Source organism: Lissotriton helveticus, chromosome 8 (genome assembly GCF_964261635.1).
Source record: "Lissotriton helveticus chromosome 8, aLisHel1.1, whole genome shotgun sequence".
Lineage (NCBI taxonomy): Eukaryota > Metazoa > Chordata > Amphibia > Caudata > Salamandridae > Lissotriton > Lissotriton helveticus.
In genome coordinates, this window is record NC_136069.1 from 703,580,238 (window position 1) to 703,599,971 (window position 19,734).

The window sequence follows — 19,734 nt, forward strand, 5'->3', positions numbered from 1 at the left end:
ACTGTGCATACAGACCAGAGGCATCAGGAGTAGTTGAACAAATAAATGGAACAATTAAAAACAGAATTGGAAAAATGTGTCTTGAAACAGGTATAAAATGGACTGATGCTCTTCCACTTGTTTTGATGTCATTAAGAAGTACACCAGATAAAAAGACAGGTTTGAGTCCTCATGAAATTTTAATGGGAAGAGTTATGAGGCAAGCTTTTGTACCTGTAGGTAAACTGTTGAGCATAAATGACAGTGCTATTTTGGATTACTGTAAAAGGTTATCTGATATGGTAACTTCTGTGTCTAATCAGGTGGGAACTGAAGCTCAGTCAGATGAAAAAGTTTTGACACATGATCTGAGACCTGGCGATTGGGTCAGAACGAAAGTACATCGGAGAAGGAATTGTCTAGCTCCTAGATGGCAGAAACCTAGACAGATAATTTTGATCACTACTAATGCTGTAAAGTGCAGAGGATTGAAACGTTGGATTCATCCTAGTCATACTATTCCAGTACCAACTCCTGAGAGTTCTGACGTTGAAAGTGATACCACAGATGATTCTGATTCTGAAGCAGAAGGCGAAACAGAAGGTGAAATAATTCCAGATTCTGAAGATCGACAAGAAAGTCGACATCTGGAAACTGTGCCAGTGAATGGAAATTTGACAAGAAAAGACTTGGAAATAATTGAAATAGATTCTGAAGGTGAAGAGAATCTGTTAAAAGGAAAGATAACTGAAGATTCGGTTGTCTCCATTGAAGACAAAGAAGCTGAACAAAAAGAAGTTTCAGACCAGGAGAGTATCGAAAGGCAGAGAACAAACTCTGAAGTAAGGAACAGAAATCCGAAATCTGGGAAGTTGGGGGTAATTGAGGAAGAGGAGGAAGACGAATTACCGAGTACCAGTGATGGAAGACAAAGTGTTCCTGAAGGAGTGAAATTGCCGAATAGAGAAGTTCCTGAGTCAATTGAAATTTCAGACTACGAAACTGAAGAAAGTGAAGTGGATGGTGAAAGTGAAAACAGAAAGAAAAGGACTTGGAAGTCAGAATCAAATAATTCTGAACCAAAGAAGAAGTATGTGAGAAAAGCAGACTACTGGCCAGGTGGAAGATTGAGAGTCAGATTGATCAAAAAGCCAAAAGAACAAGTTGAAGAAATCAGTAGTCAAAAGAGTCCTGGAAAAGAAGTTGGAGTTGGAAGAAAAATTGAAGTGATATCGAGAAAAGGGAAGAGAATAATAAGACCAAACCAAAAATACAAGTCTCCTGAGTGGACTTACTTAGTAATTCCACCTGTTATTGACATATATGATAGTAGTGAAGAAGAAAACGAAATCCAAGAAATTAGTGACAATGATTGAAGTACAGAAATATTAAATTGGCAAAAGGCTGAAGAAAATTTGTTAGTTGACACAAGGTCGAAGAAAAACTGTTTAGTTGAAGAAAACTTATGTATGACATAAGGTCGAAGAAATCTTGTTTAGGGTTTTAAAAAAAAAAAAAAAAAAAAAAAAATTATTTTAAAAGGGGGGTGTAAATATAAATTTAGAATTTTAAAATTTATTTTTATTTTATTTTTAAGCTAAAATTAACCAAGAATGCCTTATGTTAAGGAGAGCACTTCAAAGTGTTCTGTTTTTAAAAGATGCTGTAAGATGACTCTGGTGTGTCTGCTCATTTTAGTTCTGCTCTGGTTGGTTCTAGCTGTAATTATCCCTTTGGAGATGAATAGAGAATTACACAAAGTTAACTTAACAAGCAAAGCTCTGGTTAGCCAAACTAAACATAGTGCGTCTGCAAAAGTTATTGATCATCAGCCTAACATTCATCAAGATAAATCAATTGGTGATTTTTCAAGTAATACATTCACAAAGCTATTGAGTGAATATGTTAAGGTAATGGATGCAAAAGACTGCTACGTCTGCGTTAAGTTACCTGCTTCTGTTTCTGAGGGAGTAACATATAATATGCTTCCTCTCACTTATGCTGTAACATGTAGTGTATTAACTAGTTTATTTTATCAAACTGGACGTTTAGAATATTACTATTCAAATTATGATGAAATTTTTGCAAATATTAAGATTGATAATACTTTAAATAAGCATAAGAAAGCAAAACAAATGAGAGAATTTTTCCTTGTTACTAATGAACTCACTTATGAGTATGCTTACAAGAATAATCTAACATGTAAATTAAGTGCTGAAGGAAAGAAATTTTTGAACATGGTTGAGGAGAGAAGAGCAATTTATAAGAGGAATGAATTAGTCAAGCAGACTAAGTCAAGTTTCTGGCAGAAAGAGGATGAGAAATTAAATGGCAAAATGCTTGAAAATATTGCAATTCACATAGACAGACCAGTTAGTGGAAAACTTTGCATTAGAAGAGATAATACACTTTTTGATAATTATTTTGTAGGTGCAAGTAATTGTGAAGATACTTATCAGATTTTGGGAGGTTGGGGATTTAAAGGTGGAAAAGATCCTATCTTTCCTGGGATTTATTTTGTTTGTGGTGACAAAGCCTACTACAACCTTCCAGACCACTGGTATGGAACTTGTTATGTGGGAATTGTTTTTCCTAAAGTGTTTCATGTTGACAGAGATTCAGAAGGATTGTTTAAAATTCATAATTATGTAAATAGAGTTAAAAGAGAAACTTTTACTGAAGTTCTGGGAGATATTTTTCAAGCTGTAATACCTTTTGTTGGTATAACCCTAAATGCAGGGAGAATCAGAAAATTGTCCACTATAGTTGATAGATTATCAACTGACACAGCTGATGGATTTCAATTAGTGAATGTTGAAGTTATTGCAATTAGATCTATGGTAATTCAAGACCGCCTTGCTTTAGACATACTCCTAGCAAAAGAGGGAGGAGTCTGTGGCATTTTACATGTACAACATTGTTGTACATATATACCTGATGAAAGTAAGAATATTGAAATGTATATTAAGAATATTACACAAATGCATTCAGAGATAATTCCTTTAGAAGAAGATGAATTTACAGGGAAACTTTCAAAAAGGTTTCAAGCAATTAAAAACTGGTTTCATAATATCGGAAGTTCAATTCTTGGCAAGATTCTGGCACCTTTGATTATAATAGTATTCATTTTTATTTTGACCAAAATAGGTTGTTTGTTACATAAAAGAAAGAAACAGTTGAAAGAAAAGAAAAGAATCTATAAACTCAGAAAAGAAGAAGAAAGAGAGATCGAATTACAGGAGTTACATAGAGAGCGTTATGCTAATTCCAAAGATTATGCAGAAACAGACTTTTAGGTTTACTGATACAAATGAATTTGAATCGATTTCTTAAAAATTTAAATTATCAAAATTTTGAATGCTGGTGTGGTGATTTGTTAATCACCAGATGAGGGAGTTGATGGAGCGAGATAGAAAACAAAATTTTGTTTAATCTCGTGAAGTCACATTTCCATAACATGAATAATAATATTAATGATTTGTGATATGTCGTGCTAATACAACTTAGATTAAACTTTACACATGGGGGGACTAACATGTGTGCTCATAAACGTGCATAATTGTTGCATCTTTTTGTTCGTGCAAAATAATAAAATAATTTATTGTTTTCGTTTTTGTCATTACTAACTGCTGCAAACTTAAGAGAAGCATGTGCTTGTTTTGCTTTTCCTTGTCTGTGTGATGTCATTTCTACTATTCTAGGTGCATATAAGTCTCATGGAATAACGGAGACTGGTAGATATAAACGCTGCTTTATTTGTTTGCAATGGCTAGGTAACATTTTGATTAATCGGGTGGGTTAATTAATTAGTAAATCTTGGGGTGGATACAGAATCTACATTATTTCTTACATTAATACTTTTCTTGTGTTTGTTTTATACTAGAAAGCTTAAGTTGCCTGCTTTTGGGCCTAGTCACTTGAGTCGCAGAAAAGAGCTGACTTGTAATTCTGCAAAAGTCACGAGACGCCCATTCTGAATTAAAGCGTTTATCAAAGCTGCATTCACAAAGCAAAAACTGATGTGCTGTCATCATTCTGTCGGACATGGCCAAGGTCGAAAGTGAACATTTTGTCAGCCTTAACTTGGCATCCGCGGAAGTTGCTTGGACGTAGTGAGAACAAATTTGAACATTTGTTGCAAACTCAGGAAGCTCCTGGTTTCACGTGGAAGAGACAATGGTCTTTATGAAACATGATCTAATGGAACTTTTGAAAAGTGGGTGACATGTCACTTGTCACTCTCAGCCAATGGGACGTCGAAGATTTCTGAAAACTTTCCTTTGCGTAGTTTAGTTAGCGTAGAAAGGTATAAAAAGTCATGCCCCTAGGGATGGGCTGGCTGCTGCTTTCTGACTTTCCGATGAGGGTGATGTGCTGACGGACTTTGCGTGGAGCACGTAAGAATCCTCAAAGAACTTTTCTTTAATTTCTATCTATTTAGCTCAGGGAATTAGGTTTTAGAAATGCTAAACTTTAAATATTCACTTTGATTTTGATTCACTTGCTTAAATTGTATTTTTCTCATATTTCTTTACAATCATGCTTGCTTTATTGCAAATAAAATTCATTTATAAAACTATCAACTTATATACCATAATTTAGTAAATAAAATCTTACTTTTGACAAACAAGCTGGTCTTGGTTATTCAGGAGTGTAGGTTACTATTAGCTAGATCACGTCGCCAATGGTGGTCATTTAAATGGTTAAGTTTTATTCTAATGACAATATTCCTTTCGCAGATGTATAAAATGTATATAGTTTGTAGATAATGTGTATATAGATTTAATCTGACCACCTGATTCAGTAGGCCGAAAATATGTCAGGTTTATAAATGGGTCCATATTTAGTATAAAATTTTGTTTATAGGTTATGAAGTTGGGTAGCGTTGTTTATGATATCTTTTCTATAGGCCGCTGGATCATTGGGAATTGGAATTTCCTGAGGTTCCAGCTCTGCTATCTTTTCTGGATCTTCCTTTAGGTTCGTTGGGGAAGTTGTATCTTCCAGCATGGAGTATGCACAGATTTGGTTTGTCTGTTCTGGGTGCTCAAGAGCACTTTGGGGTGACTCAGCTAGCCACGTGCTCATCTGTTCTGTATTCTTGCTCCAGACCTCAGACTGCTTTTTTGTCTTGGTGCCTCCAGCAGTTCTGCCTTTCCCATCAGTCTGGTGGTGATCCTGCTGGCATCATGTCAGTAGTCGTCCTTGGGAGTGGAGTGTGTTTTGCATTGTTTGGATGCATGACGATCTTTGCATGTTACGGCCAGGAGGCAGCTGGCCATCTCCTGCTTCTTCATTTGGGTGGATACGTTATTTTTCTTGTTGGCTTCCCAGAGGATGGCTGTGGTTTCTCCCCTTGGTCTTCGGGCCTTCTGCACGATGGATGGCACATATGGTGGCTGACTTCCTAGGGCCCTCCGTGGTGGGAATTGTAGGACTGCCACTTGGTCCTCTCCTGCCACGTTTGCATGTCTGTATTAGTTTGCTGAGATGAATACTCTGGATGCTGTGTTGGGTCATGGAGTTTTGTTCTCTAGGTGGGTGTAGGGGGTGCTTCTGTGTATGCTCTAGGCACTCTATTTTTGTTGGGTGGTTACGTCTCAGTTGTCCATTTCTCTTTACTTGCTATGTCCTCATTGGTTAAAAAGGAAGGTGAGGGAGGTACTTACCTGTAATGGCATTACTCCTAGTCCTACTTTTTTGCCTCCTTATTGGTCCCTACTGACCTTCCAGTACGGAGCAACTGATTGTCTGGGTTGACTTGTTTACATACAGGATGAGTAGGGGGAGAGGAGCGTTTTTATTTAAAAGAGGAAGGGGTCTATTAGAGGCAAGGGAGTCTCATTGCTTAAAAAGGTAGGCAAGGGAGGAGGAGCAATACCATTACTGGTAAGTAATGGATGCATGATATCCACATCCCAAAATAGCCAGGCTTAAAAGAAAACCTTTAAATAGTACCAGAGATGGCAATGCACATACATGCAAATAGAAGCACAATTTTCTTTGGGTTGCCTGATCAAAACATTTGGGAGGAGGTCATTTAGAAGGCATTTACCCTGAAGGTCAGCATTCCTACAGAGGCAGTTTGAACTATATTAATAAATTTGAGTGCAAAAAAATGTACAAAATGTAACCAATTAAAAGTTTACCTTATCATCTTATCAGCTGAGTTTTCTGTTTTGAGTTTGAGGTCTTCAGTCTGTTGGTTCTAGTCACCAATGACATATGTGCAGGGGGCAGGGAGAATTTCCATAGCAGTAAACATTCTCCATAACTAGATTATACTCAACTAATAAAAGTGTGCAGTTCTGTTGTCAAAAGGAAAGGAGGTTCCAAAGCCTACAGTGGACGTCTGGGGCCAACCGATCATCAAAAAATAGAACATGGTGGGTGACTTTAACATTAAAATAACGTATTCCTGCTTGAGTAGATTAGGTATTGAATGGTCCTGAGGAAGTGCCATTGATTCTTTTTGGACAGTCAAGGCTCGAAACGTATCATATAAAGGGATCCTAAAATCAGGTTTCGACGTTCCATTAATCAGTGTTTTACCCCCATTAATGGAGCCTTCATGAATAAAAAAGGTCATGAGGAGACCTCTAGTTCATTGTGATATTTTTCTGTTTAGACCAATCTACGGAGTGTTTATAACTCTTCTCTTAACATCTCCTGAAGGGTGGTTGGCCATACTCTGGTTCAACAGTCAAGTCAAAAGATCTCCATTAAAGATCCCCTGAGTGGGACCGCATTGAGCATTGCAGCGCCAATCTATCAGGGAGCACAGCTGGATGATGAAGCATGCCACCATTGATGGGTGAGAGCTTGTGCTCCTAAAATGAGCTATTCCTTGATGACCTGTTGGCTCCAGACCCTCAGTGTAAGCTCTGGAACCTCTTTTTGTCTGCACGACGAAGCTTGCACTTTAGTTAGCTGGTTCTATAAACCGACCATCAACCGTAAAGATACCTTAACTACAGTTTTCTTCGGAGGACAACACTAGCAACCTTCTAAGTGAAGGGGTTTGATAAAGGGAGAACAAATCATTGAGTTATGAGCTGGCAAGAAGTTAGAAATAATTGCCGTCGGTCGCTGGACCCAAGGTTGGTGCGATGTATCTTAATCAATAGGCGTGTAGGAACTTTTTGGATCTTAGAACTTATTCCCTGGTATAGCAACATATCAGCAAACATTTTAAATTTCCAAAATTGCCCGGTTATAAACCTATATGAAATAACCTTCTATTGACAGAAGCTTCTGGAACACAATAACTCTAAATGGGCCTCATCCTATCTAAAATTTTACTGTCAATTATATTTCCATGTGTACGTTTGAGAACTTCACAAAAATCACAGCTAAGGACTTGCGTGACAAATAGCAATTTGAGACCAGCACGTAGGACACTATCAAAGCATATAGGTACTATGTAGATGCAGCTCATTATGGCACCTATTAGGATGCTCTATGAAGAATTGTTTAGAGAACCTGAGGATAAAATCTAGGAGTGGGTGCTCAATTGGTCAAACTGGTTAGTCGTGGATACGACAAATGAATGCCTTAGTGAATCAATAAGGGTCTCTTACAATTGCATCTCTAGTTAAACAAAGATTACACGATTGGAGAAAACTGTTTCACTTCAATACTACACCAGCAAAGATTCATAAATGCCTATGAGTAATATACACCAGCTGTCCACGGTGTGAGCCACTGGCTTCTGATCATATTCATATGTTCGCTTGGTTGCCACAGCATATGATTATTTTACATTTTATTATGGTAGGGTTTCAATAGCACGTGGGTCAACTTTGAAGTAGGATAATCAGATGATGAGGTTAGGATATCCTTCATATGTTAAATCAAACGGTGTGTTTTTGTAATCTTGATTGCAAGTTTAATTTTAGTCCAGTATTGGGAACAGCCCGCCAATCAGGATCCACAATTATGGATGAAAGAAGGTATGATGTTTACACTTCTGAGAAACAAATGAACGAGAGCAAGCAAACAAAGAAATTTTGCCAGATAAGGGGTAGATTTAATCATACTAAATTTCTTATAGGGCATTCTTGTTAAGGTGACATCTACTTTGCGCCGGTATGTCCCTATGGAAAAACATATTATGTATGTTTGATCATTGTTAATTGAGATATTACCATATTTTGGTATTAGTTGCCCTAATAAAACACAAATACAAAGAAGTAAGCAATATGCATATTTGAATTCAATTATCAATGTTCCCTTCTTTATTAGTATCTGCCCAATCCTCTCACCCTCATTACAATCTCACTTTTAACCCTACCAACCATCAACTCCTCTTTCCTTTCGTGGATACTTATGTTCATACGCCCTTTAAATCACCACCTAATATTTCATATACTTATGGATTCGCACCTCATAATATTAATTTTATCGCACTGCTTAAATATGCAAAATGTTCACAATAATCTTCCGTAGATAATTGTAACAGTGATTCAACTATAAGAGATGTATCGATCGGTCAAATATCGCATAGTCACCGCGCTTTTTTATTTTTTAAAAGGATGTCCAAAAATGTAAAATCCAATTGTCCTTGAAAAAATAACCTGGCATCAACCTGAAATGAAATGCATTGAACCATCAGGTACATTGTTTCTAAACAATGAGATAAAAACTTGAACAGATTCTTTTTAACTATTCTAGATTCAGGCAGTTTCTAAAGCTTGCCACATCAGTGCCCCCGAGACATGTGACTAATGCAGACACCTTGGGCAAGCAGAAGCAGGCGAATACAGCTGTCTGTATGCCATACTGGACCATCTGCCAATTTTTGTCCATCACGGAGGAAGCAAAGGTTCATCCTTCATAAAAACAAAACGTAATGCATTTAGGAAAGATCCATTCCTTAATAGCTCGGCAAACACGATTCCCACAGGGTGACCTACTTTATTCCCTTTCTAAAAGGTAAATAGTAATGTCCTTGCCCACAAACATTCTTTTAAACATCTTTATCATTCCTTTTCATAACTGCCTTTTGTAGCAATCATGTTAAAAGCATCGACAACAAGATAACTGCTCTCAAAGTCAAAGGACTGGATACAATTGAGACACTCTCGCAACAATTTACCTCTCTCGGTGTTTAGGAAACTGATTCATGTTTTATCTGTCCACCGTTAATCTGTTTACATCTATGTCTTCAATTATAGCTGCCATTTTATGGGATGGTCTATTAGGCAATCAGGAAAAAGTGTGCATTAATAAAATTCAGGCATGTCCTTGTTAATGGGCACTTATTGTTTTTAGATTACTGAAATTGTTCTTTGCATAAGGGAAGGTGAAATGTGCGTGTTTTTCTAAAAACAAGTTCAGATGAGTGGGGCCTTGTAATTCATACATTTAGAATGTCCCTTAATCCTGTCCATGAAGGACAATTGGGCATAGTAGAAGACATTTTGTCAATTTTCTCTGAACATTCCGAATAATCTTTTTCCTACATTACTGCAAAAAAATTGGGTTACAGGTTCACTGCGGTGTGTGCCCTAGTGAACAGCAACCACAATCCTTGTCAGGGGAATGCACAAGCAAACCCCAAATTAACCTTTGCTCTACCACCTGGTAGCTTGGCACAAAGCAGTCAGGCTTAACTTAGAGGTAATGTGTAAAGTATGGGTGCCACACTTCAAGCAATAACACAGTACCAGGTCAGAAAAATAGAGTAGAATTTACTAAATAATGTAAGACCAACACAACCAAAATCCAATCAGTATAACCGGAATAATGAATTTTTAAAGAATAAAGTGAAAAATAGCACCTAAAAGCAAAAGGTGCCAACCGCAGCTATCTGGTCACTGTGGACAGTGTCAAATTCAGATGTTCAGGCCGACTGAGATTGACTGCAATTCGGATACATTCCAGGTTATTCCTGCTACAGGTTTACCTTCTCAAGTTTGTGCAAAGAGTGTGGTTTGTGTTGCAGAGCGCTGCGAGGAGCAGGGAGTGCTTTGCAGGATGCTGTTGGCAAAGTTCGAGGAGCCAGCCTGTGCTGTGGGCAGGTGTTGGTTGAGCTTGACAGTGGCGGTCCCCGCAAACATTTGATCCTGAAGTTTGAAGAATCAGGCTGAAAGAGCTTTGCGTTAATTTCTGGTGCGAGTGAAGAGATCTCTGTGCTAGCGCTCCCATTCATGGTCCTAAAGTTAAAGGCCTGATTTCGGCACCTGGGACCTACATGAAGAGTCCAGGACCTGAGAGGCACCACTTGGGGGTCCGGTACTCACTGCAGGGGTCCAGGGGCTTTTTCAGGATGTTGGGGAGATGTTTATGTTCCTGGGGCTCAGATCAGGATGCCAACAGATTAGCCATTGGGGTCAATCTGAGGTCTGTGGCTCAAGTTGAAGTTGTAGGTTAATTTCTTCTTCCCCAGGTTAGAGGACAGCAGGCAGGAGATCAGCACAGCTGGGCAGTTCCTTTAGTAGAACAGCAGAGTGGCAGTCCTGGTAGTATTACAGAAGTTCTTCCTGACAGAGTACCCACAAGTCTAGAAGTGTACTGAAGAGTTGGTATCTGAGGTCCAGTATTTTTTACATAGTTTAGTTTTGGAAGTGGTGGAAGCTCCTGGAGGCATGCCTTTGAAGTGCATAGATGCCCCACACTCCTGGCCCTGGCTACAGACTAACTACAGGGGGGTATGCAGCCATTTGTGTGAAGACTGGACACAGCCTATTCAAGATTAAGTAGGGCTGGGATGGCTTCTCCCACCCATTCTGCCAGTGATGGCCAATCTCCCTCCCTGGTCTGCATGTCACTCCCCACATCCTCTGCCTGGCACCAGAGTCTGGTGCCTTGTTGAGAAGTCCCAAGACCTAAGTTTCAGTCCCATATTCAATCCCACATGCTTGATTCATTCTTGCTTATTCACACTCGTATTTTTGTTCCATTTAGTATTATCAGTGTTTATTTAGTAATATATTTCATTCAGTATTGTTAGCTGTTTGTTTAGTGTTGCCTTCAACTTCCCTGCCCTTCGTGTATTTTTTCCCAGCGTTCCTCCTTGCTCCCAGCTTCCCACCACCCCAACAGACACACCCCCTCCCAGACTATTTATGCCTGCCTCTGCATGGCCCATGTGAGTAGTCCTGGCATCTCTGGTCTGCGCACCACAACCCACCGCCTCTGCCTAGTCCCAGAGTCTGGTACCTTGTCCTTAAGTCCTGAGACCTCAGGTTAGGTCCCACGGTAACCCTCGGGGTTTGCTTAATTCTTGCTAATTCATACTGGTATTTTCATTCTGTATTGTTAGTGTTTATTTAGTATTTTATTTTGTTCAGTATTGCTATTATTTGTTTAGTGTTGCTGTAAGTGTGGTTTGCTTTGGAACCTAGTTCCTTTGTCCACTTGTTGCACTCTTCCCCACCCTCCCCACTGCTTTTCCTGCTGTTGCTCCCAGCTCCCAGCCTCCTGCCTCCCTTACAGCCCGCCCCCTCCCAGTACGACTTATGCAGGCTGCTGCATATCCTCTCTGCTGGCACGCTAAAAGCAAGCCTGTCTGTGCCCTTCTGCACCTGGACTGCGCCCATCACCAGGCACCCTGACTCCCCAGCCATCAGTAGCTAGACTGCCGCTGGGTTCCTGGCCCCCATGGGCTGCAGCAATAACTGCTGTATCTCTTCCCCAGACACAGGGAAAGACCTTTCACCTGCCACTGCTGCTGGTCCACCTGCCGCACATACAACCCTACCACGCCTACACAACCTCCAACACCTCACCATCAGATCCCTTTGCAGCATGCCACAAACATTTGAGACACAAACACCACTTCCACCCCTGACATGATGTTCATCATCAAGACCTTGGTCACACCGTCCTCAAACTCCAATATCGCGACCTCAACACCCCCGGCTACTAGATGATACACAGGGACGCACTAACAAACTTGGATGAGCCATCGCCTTCATCCACAAGGAGACCCTCCATTGCAGCACCACCGAAGACAACATCTCATCAATCATGGAACATCTCCAGTTCCAGATTCGAATCAATTCAAACACAGCCATCAGAGGAACCCTTGCTTGCAGACCCCAGGGCCCCAACCCTGGCTTCTGTGATGCCATTGTCCAACTGATCACTCCCCTAGCAATTTACTTCAAGAACTACATCCTTCTCTGCAACCTCAACTTCCACCTCAATGACCTCTATGACCTCAACTCTACCAACCTCCTGGAAATCATGATCAACAGCAGAATTGTGCAACTGGTCACCAGCCTCATACACTGTGCAGGAAACACCCTGGACTCCATCTTTACAGCCAGTGACAAAATCAAATTCAGCCACACCACTGAACTCATCTGGACAAACCACAGCATAGTCCACTTTCCCATTGCAAGCTCACCACAACACACTGCCACTCCACCGAGCTGCCGCCCTCAACATCAACAGACCATTCCTCCAGCAATCTTGTCATAGCCGTCCAATACTTCTCCGACTGGATCCCCATCTGTGCAGACACTGTTGCCCCCATGAAAACAGCCAGCACCAAAAGATCCACTAAACATGGCAGCTGGTTCACCCCCAAACTCCAAATCCTCAAACACAAGCCCAAATACCTAGAGAAACAATGGCGCTCCAGCAGAAATCCATCAGACCTCACAACGTTCAAAGCGACCTCAGTGAATACAGCTGCCACCTCAAGGAAGCCACAAAGGATGCTCTGACCATCCTCACGGAGGCAAGCACCCATGTAATGAAAGAAATCTTCAGCATCACCAGGTATTTCTCATGCCCTTCTGCCACCAAGAACTTGACCTGTGGTTTCCAAGCCCTCTGCAAATCCCTGACAGACTACTTCCACAACAAGATAGCAGACATCTAAAGCAACTTCAAATGGCAGCCATCCAACCTCAACTACCTCCTGACACACCGACAACTTCCACAGCCACCTTAACAAATGTACTCTACTCACCACATACATCTCCACAGCAATCATGGCCTCCACTCCCTCCAGAGCACCTACAGACCCCTGCCCCACCACCTCTTCAACCTAGGACCAAAATAAATCAACAGCGCACTCACCCCCATCCTCAACCATCACCACTGGCATGTTCACAGATGTCTGGAAACAGACAGATGTGAAATCCCCCCTGAAGAAGCCCACCACCAACCACAGTGAGCACAAGAACTACAAACCTATCTCGTTGCTCCCCTTCCCAACCAAGGTCCGGGAGAAAGCCATGAACTGCCAACTCACTGGTCACCTGGAAGGAAATAACCTACGCAACACGTCTGTCAGGCTTCTGCTCCAACCACAGCACAGAGACTGCCCTGACAGCCGCAATTGATGGCATCAGAACCATCCTCGACAGTGGCGAGTCAGCAGCCCTGATCCTCCTCGAACTCTCAGCAGCCTTCAACACTGTATCCCACCACACACTCATTGCCAGATTCCACCACATTAGCATCTGAGGAAACACTCTGTAGTGGATTTCCTCCTTCCTCATGGGACAGTCACAAAAATTCCACTTTCATCCATTCACTACCTACGAACCCAATAGCATCATCTGCAGAGTCCCCCAGGGATCATCCCCAGTCCCATTCTTTTCAATGCCTACATGACTCCATTAGCTGACACAGTCCATGTCCACAGAACCAACATCATCTCATGCGTGGACGAAAAGCAGCTTTTTCTCTCCCTCACAGGAGATACCAGCAGATGCAACTTCCAGAATGCTATGACCAATGCTGCCAACTGGATGAAATCCAACTGCCTGAACCTGAAAACAGACAAGACTGAAGTACCCACCTTTGGAAAGAAGTCCTCTCCATGGTGGCCCTTGGCACTTTGACCCTCACCTACTCCCATGTCTGCAACCTCAACATCATTCTGAATACTGATCTCTCCAAGATGCACAAGGTCAACACAGTTGACTCCTTCTTCATCCACACCCTCCACATACTGGAAAAGATTTTCAGGTGGATCACTTCAGCTCCAGGAAAACAGTAACCCAAGCCCTCTCCATCAGTCAACTAGTTGTGGCTGCTCCTCCTCCTAACTAATCGCTAAGTCCTGAAATGACCTCCCACTCCACCTCTTAACCTCCACCTTGTTTGCCAACTTCAGTAGGGCACTCAAGACCTGGCTCTTTGACTAAGGTTCACCGTAGCCCAGTGCCTACATATCTCAGGGTGAAAAGCCGCACTTAAGAAATACTGATAGATGGATTGATTGAGTGAGGCATCTATTCAAACCCAAGCTCCCGATTGTGTGTGGTTGTCTAAGAGGAATACACAAAGCCCAACTGTCAGCGTCACACAGTCCTGTGACCCAGAGGTAGGCTGCAGGAACCAAATAGTTAAGGCAAGAAAATTCCAACTTTCTATAAGTTTGTATGAATGGGGGGTTTGGTCCTTACCTACAACCACCTTGGACCTTAGACAATTGTATACACAAAACAACATCAGGTGGTTATGAGATTTAAACACATTTTTACTTACGCATGAGGTATATTTTACTCAATAATCATGACCTCAAATTTAATATGGGCTTCCAATATTTCTTTAGACAAATGAATTTACATGTCCATATTGATACTGGTTGAACTAGGATCCCCTATTGATCCAGGACTATGCATTTCGAATCCACACTTTCTTTGGGGGTTCTCTTTAGGACAAGGGTTTCGTGAATTCTTAGGGGGCACGAAAGAAGATTTTGATTCTGAATAATCAGGTGGCGAGGTTATTAGTGATTTGTACTCGTGCACCAAATGAAAGGAGCAGGACAGGCTCATGTGACAGGAGGACGATGTGATCTAGAGGGAGCCCTAACAAGCTTTTGTAAAGGGATCATATTGGGCTCCAGAATCCACTTCTGAACAAATAAAAATAAAAGAGACTCACAGAACAACATGAGCAATCCAGAAAAGCCTGCCCTGATCCTCTGATTTGGTGCTCGAATACAAATCACTAAAAACCTCGACAACTGATAAGTCAGAATCAAAACCTTTTGGAAGCCCATATTAGATATCTTTGGACCCTTTATACATTCCAGTCCTAAGAGCACTTTCTGTGAATGTAATGCTCTGGTCTTGTAAAATCATGAGTTGATGAAGATGCAATTTTAGCGTAGTTCATGTATACATTTTGCGTTATCACAATGTATATTTGATTTATCTTTCCATATTTCAGACGTTTTTCAAATATTTTTCATTGTATATCCATCGAGTTGAATGTGGATTGTCCTTTCTTTCATTGCACCAAATCGAAAAGTTTAAAAAACATTTGTGTACAATCATTACTAAAACAAATCTGTGGTCATGATTAATGAGTAAAATGTACCTCATGCATATGAAAAGGTGTGTTTGAATCTCACAACTACCTGATGATGTTTGTGCATACAACTTTCTAAAAGTGGCATTTTCAGAATTGCAATTTGAAATCCAACTTCTCCATAAGTTTGAATTTTAAACTGTGATTCCAGAGACACCAAACCTTAAGGGGTTAACGTTTGGAAATGACACTTCTAAAATGCAATAAGTTAATTCCAATGCTATCCTATAGAATAGGTAGGCCTTACAGTAGAGAAACGATAATTTCACTACCAAGTCATGTAAAACCTAAATGTGCATGTCCCACTTTTTAAATGCAGTGCACCCTTCCCTCTTGGCTGTCCAATGCTTGCTGTAGTTGGGTCCTAATACCATCAAAAGTAGAGACAAATCTGGTAAGACCAAGTAAAATAGACAGCTTTGTTACATGTACCAAATGGTCAATTTCATTGACACATTTTTCTCTGTGATGGAATATATTTTACAGAATGATTACCCAACAAACTCCAATACCATTAAGCTATTTGAGTTGGACAATATTTCAGTTTGTGGACCTATCTTCTTCTTTTTCTTGTGTGACTGTCTATCCGTTTCTAATTGGCCAAAAGGCTTTTATTATTCCTCAGCCCTCTACATTATGTTTAGGTCAATTGTTCTGCGCAGGTTCATGGATTGCTCAATTAATACATCCTTCTCCATGAAAGCAATTATTTGCTTTGCCACTAAAAACTCAGATATGTTTGAATCTTTCTCTTTGGCCCTTTCAATTTATTGAAACCTCAATCCCCTTGAATGTCAGTCAACCTTATGTTTTATACAGTTACTTATGTATAGACAAATAATTAATTTAATAACATTCAAGATTCAAATTAAAAAAAATTCAGAGGCAGATCCAGGATTGCATCCCAGTGTGTGGATAGTGCAGACAATGTGTGCTGACATTTACAGTCAGAGCGTACTGTAAATTAAATTGGACTTAGAGATTGTATCTATTAGATACATACCAGCAACAGTATTGATACATGGATCCATGTGATATTCCATTAAAGATAATTGAATTTCTAGATTCAATTCGATTTATCCCCCAGTCCACCAAACATTCGGAAACATGCCCACTATAATAATTGCCCCTTTCCTCTCATTGCACCTAGCAGTCCTCCAAAACACAAACTAAACAAGGTGACATCAAATTAACCACCTGTACTCCAGGTGCAATATGCCACACACAACTCCCTAAAAGTAATTTCAAACTCTCCTGCGTCACAGCAAATTTGATATTAAGGCTACAATATTATAAATGCTTGAAGCAGAATCTATTGTTAAATTAGTTGTGTGCCAAACATAGAAATGATACATCCTGATTGCTCTAATTTCTATGGACAACGACCTGACTGTTGCCACCACTCTCCCTGAGGCTCTTATCACTCTGTTTGTGGCCCATCATTTCACCTAAGTCCCTTCTCCCCATGGCAGCAGGGAGCAATTGTTAAAATTCTGCACACTCATCACCACATTGACACAACAAGCCGCTCAGTTTCAAGAGAATCTCATCGCACCCATTCCCCCTCTTGTTGTTAGCCTGCTACACTGTTTCAATGGTTCAAGATATATAACTGCACTAAGGGGCCAATTACGATTGCGGAAGGCCTGTCACCACCAGCCATACGGTGGCGGTCCTTCCACAATCGTACCACGATTTTGCCCAGCCACATTACAATGGCACTCAGACCATGACGGATGCAAAGACTGACTGCCACGAGTCCGCCAAAAGCAATCTTACAGATTGCCTGGCAAACGACTCATATAGCCAGAAATGTATTTATGCATTTTTATATAGCGCGGACTTTACCCGAAGGTGTCAGAGCGCTTCACAAAAGGAACAGAAATGGAACATAATGAGAAACATTACAAAAGCATACGTTACGTTACATAAAGTAATAGTGACATTTGTGATCAAACAATATACATGAGGTATTAAAAATTGTGAGCAACCAAAAATACATGAGGTAGTAAAGGTAATAATGAACAATTGTGAGCAAACAGAATACATGAGGTAGCAAAAATTGTGAGCAACCAAAAATACATGAGGTAGTAAAGGTAATAGTGACAATTGTGAGCAAACAGAATACATGAGGTAGTGAAAATTGTGAGCAGCCAAAAATACATGAGGTAGTAAAAAGTGCACAGGAGGAAAAAGTGACAAGTGTGCAGTTACAAGAGAGAACAAAGTATTATTTGAGGTATAATACTGCAAAAGGTGCTAGACACTCAGGCACACGAACAAGCGTTATGTAGGCAAGGTGGCACTTGTGCAAGTATCAAAGATAAAAACATGTGAGAGGTAGCAAACCGTGTGTTACAAGGGCAAAGTGGTGTGTGCATGTTACACAAGGGCACCAAACACAAGTACATGGAAAATACTCCAAAGAGGCAGACACTCCAACCCCAGGAATACCCTGGGAAGGCACTTCCATGGGCATGGAAAATATCAGTAGTGGGAAGTCTTCCTCCAAATAACAAGAGGACGTGAATTACTTTTGGAGGTGTCTCTGGAGGAGGAGAACTTTGAGGTCCCTTTTGAAAGCCTGGGAGGAGGCAGTGGTCCGGAGCTGAGGCGGGAGTGAGTTCCAGATTCTCACTGCGTTGCCTGAAAAGGATTGGGCCATTGTTCTCTCCTTCTTGAAAGTGGGAGGTTCAAGTAGAAGATTCTCCGCATTGCGTGAGGGTCTAGAGCCTCCAGAGAGTTTCAGTTTATTCGCCAGGTAGCGAGGAGAGGAGGAGTGCAAGGCTTTGTGGGTGATACAAGAGGTCTTGTAGATAGCTCTAGCCTCTAAGGGGAGCCAGCGAAGGGTGGATAACATCGGTGTGATATGATCGCTTCTTTTGGCCCCATAAATGAAGCGAGCTGCTGAATGGAAAACAGACTTAAGTGGGGACAGGTGGGATTTGGGGAGGCCAGAAAGAAGAGAATTGCAGTAGTCTAATCTGGAGAGGACCAGCGATTGCACCAGGGTTATAAGGTCCTGTTCTGGGAAGAAGCGTCTGATTCCCCAAAGAAGGCGCAGTTGGTAACGAGCAGATTTTGCAATAGAATTGATGTGGGGGGTTAGATTGAGTTTTTTGTCTAGAATAACTCCAAGGGATTTTGCGCTGTCGACAATGATGGGTTTAGTGTTGAGTAGATTCAGCTGATCCATCCATGATTGAACCGGGGGGGAGAGAGTGAGGAGGAGAAGAGGAGGAATTCAGTTTTGGAAGGATTCAGAATCAGTTGATGAGTTGACATCCAGTTTTGGATGGAGTCCAGAGTAGAGCTTAGGAAGGAGAGATCATGGGTGGAGGCAACCTTGAGGTAGAGTTGAGTGTCGTCTGCATAGAGATGGTAGTGAATCCCGGATTTGCTTAGGAGGTTTCCCAGTGGTTCTAAGTAGAGATTGAACAATGTGGGTGCAAGTATAGAGCCTTGAGGAACACCCTGACCTACCGCCACAGGAGAAGAAAGACTGTTCGCAATTTTGATCATTTGGGATCTGTCAGAGAGGAAGGATGTAAACCATTTAAGCACAGTGCCCTCCATGCCCATTCTCTGTTGAAGGATATTGAGGAGGGTGTTGTGATTGACAGTGTCAAAGGCTGCAGAAAGGAAAGAAAGAAAGAAATGGTGGCGGTGTCTAGCAGGCACCGTCCACCGAATCATGATGCTGGCTGCAGCTGGCTTTTCAATGACGGTGATGCTGCCATGTAAAGGCTGGTGGGGATTTGTGATGGGGGCCCTTTGCGGGCCCCCTTGTGTTGGGGGGAGGTGAGGGTGCACTGGGGGTACCCATGGTACCCCTCTACATTTCACTGCACTACATGACAGGCACAGTGTGATGCCTGCAATGTAGTGTAGTGAAATGCACAACATAGCATTTTAACATAACGGCGCTTGCTCCCGCCGCCGCAATGTTGAAATGCAGAATCCGTCCACCATGGTGGCGGTTGCATCCTGATCGGGTTTGCGGTACCGCCACATGCATGATGGACGGTTCCGGTTTACACCAGGATGGCGGGCGGACTCCAGTCCGTCCGCCATCCTAATGACCCCCTAAATGTTGATAAACAAAGACTGCGTTATCAGGATTCAGATAAGTAATAATGTCAGCAGTGAGCTATTTTGACATATTGTAGGTGCAAATTCAATATGCGTTGTGTGCCTTCTTCTCCTCCAGTAGCAAGTGCAGCTGCTAATCTTCTCCAGACGTAGAGACCATACCTTCCAGATAGCAAGGACACAAGTGATACTTCAAAAATACATGTCAAATTATAATAAACCAGCAAAGCCTAAATTAGAACAGTAACAATTCACAATTTGTCATGATGACAATTTTATTACAGATGTGTTCTTCTGTTTAAATCGTGTATGGATTAGCATTGGTCTTTTTTACTTAAGAGGTGGAAGACCATACCTGAGTGGGCGTTCTCAGTGAGA